The sequence below is a fragment of the Hylaeus anthracinus genome, unplaced genomic scaffold (genome assembly GCF_026225885.1).
Source record: "Hylaeus anthracinus isolate JK02 unplaced genomic scaffold, UHH_iyHylAnth1.0_haploid 2, whole genome shotgun sequence".
Lineage (NCBI taxonomy): Eukaryota > Metazoa > Arthropoda > Insecta > Hymenoptera > Colletidae > Hylaeus > Hylaeus anthracinus.
Genome location: NW_026534838.1, coordinates 5,419,460 through 5,421,919, shown reverse-complemented (window position 1 = coordinate 5,421,919; position 2,460 = coordinate 5,419,460).

The window sequence follows — 2,460 nt, the reverse complement described above, 5'->3', positions numbered from 1 at the left end:
CTCTTCTTTCAACAAGTCCATTAACAGACTACCTGTTAGGAAAGTGTCAATTATTAATAAAAAATAATAAAGGTCCATATATTTATTGACGAGACATTACATTGAAAATATCGCCATTCAAGCAATTATTATTATAATCATTTCCTGTTAGTTTCAACTTACATGTATAACAAGCCATCCTGTAATCGAGTAAAATCTCTTCTTTCAAAATATATTTCGTCCAATAAACGTTCCAAAATTACTCTGGTGCTTTTTGTAGATTGCCTCTCTTTATCGCGAAATTGCACGTCGGTGGGAAATCACGGTGAGATGAAATCTGAAAATTGTAGAAAAGAAAACGGTCGCTGATCCTATTACCGATATCAATGAAACGCGACTTTCAAACAAGGATTCAACGTAGAATTGCACCTCCACGAAATCGCATCGCCTCTATCGCGATCCTGCTTATAATTAGTCAGTCTCGAGTGCGCTCGACAAAGAAACCGCTCGAGCGAAATTTAATCGTTCATATTGAAGTAGAGTTGAATCGTTTCACGGTGTTTGAAAGAGGCCCGTTTCTAGGAACGACGTTGGTTACCTCGTGACGCAATGGACGGCTATTGTCTTTAGCGACGTAAGTTTTCGAGAGCACGTTTTCATTTAACGGGCTGAATGCAGCTGAAACCCCGTCGCCAAAGCAACAATTGTACGTGTCCTGTAAACACGAGCTCGAATTATCTTTCGCAGAGAGGCATAGCAACGACGCTTTCGTCGTTTCGCAGCTCACAAAAGAGTCCTGCCGAGAAGAAAAGCGAGAAGAATGATCAAATATGTACTTCTCTCTACGACACGCGCTAAGCTGAATTTAAGATGCCCTTTTTCAATTTCAACTGTACGTTTCTGTGAAACGGGCACTTCACGATTTATGCCAATTTTTCTCGCGCCATTGGCCCTCTGTACGTTGCAGACGTTCTTAATTTTTTCACTGCAGGTGTTGCTCGAGAATTTAAGTTGAGAATTAACCAGTTAAGTGCGTTCTAGTCGGCAATGCTAATAAACTAATTTAATATCGTCTTTTTTAATTCTTTTTAATCTTTTTAATTAATCTTTCTTTCTTCAGTTCTTCTCGTTTCAAGCTTTTAGTAAAAATAACATATTCAGAAACGAATTGTCACTTCTTTTGTTAAATAAAAATATAATCCTCGATTTCGTAACTCTATTTTTTAAAACTTAATTCTGCAGTTAACAGGTTAAGTCATGTACATGCGTTGCGTGCTATTGGTGAAATAATTTCCTTAGGAACGAAGTTCACGACGAACTTTTGCCACCGAAATGAGATGTTCATACTTTAAGCTGAGATCACCGCCATATCTGAAAACAGATCAGCGTGGGAAAGTAGTTCTTCAGCGTTCTAACATTCGCCAGATCTATCCAACTATCTCAATTTTAGCTTCGTGTACGAATGTTCCCAACTTCCAACGCTCACTGTACTTCCAGATATTTAACTTCAGGAACTCCCTAGTTCCTGAATCCACGCTGCTCTCTGACCAGCAGCTTTAATCGCTCCCCTGCCGTGCACAAGTTAACACCCGCCCATAATATCGTCTTCGCTGCGAATAAGTTTCAAACAATTTGTATTAGTGTCGGTGTTATTAGAATATCAATTTTATTTCTCAACGAAAGTAAACTCCTGGTTCGATTCACTTGGAGTATTATTATATTTATATTTTATATTTATACTCTTCAGAAGATATACTTCGAAACGTAAATATTCACGTGTTTGAATTCGAACTTTCCACGGTATATAATCCTCGTATTATAAATTCTAAAAATTTGTATCGGTATCAGGGTTATTAGAAGCTCAATTTTATTTCTCAAGTAAACTCCTGGTTCGGTTGACTTGGAGTATTACTATATTTATATTGTACTATCCACGCCTCCCATATCCGAAAATAAGGATCCAAACAAGAACATGAAACGTAAGATACGGGATTGGTCGTGTAAGTAAAGCGATCGACTATGGATCCAACAAGCGTGGTTTCGAATCACAATACCTTATTTTTCGTTTAAACTCCTACAATATTTATCACTTATACTTTTCAGAACCCATACTTCGAAACGGAAATATTCACGCGTTCAAATTCGAACTTTCCACTGTACATAAAATCCTCCTACCATAAATTCTCAAAAAGTAGTCAATTTCCTTTCTTCGAAACGAAATTAAATCTTCAAAAACTACCCAAGGGTACGAAAAATCGAGCGCGAACCAACAGAGACGAGCAAACATTCCGGTAACTCTTTTCACGCAGGCAAAAGCTCGCATAATCTCGAAAGAGTATTATTTCTCAGGCCCGGGACCACGGAAAAACATGGAGCACCGCGTCGCCGCGGTGCTCAAAGGTGCCTAAAACAAAAACGCTCGCCGAGTCAAAGCTTTGCAGCGCGTCGAAGACATTGTGAAGCGCGTGACTTAAACCGTGC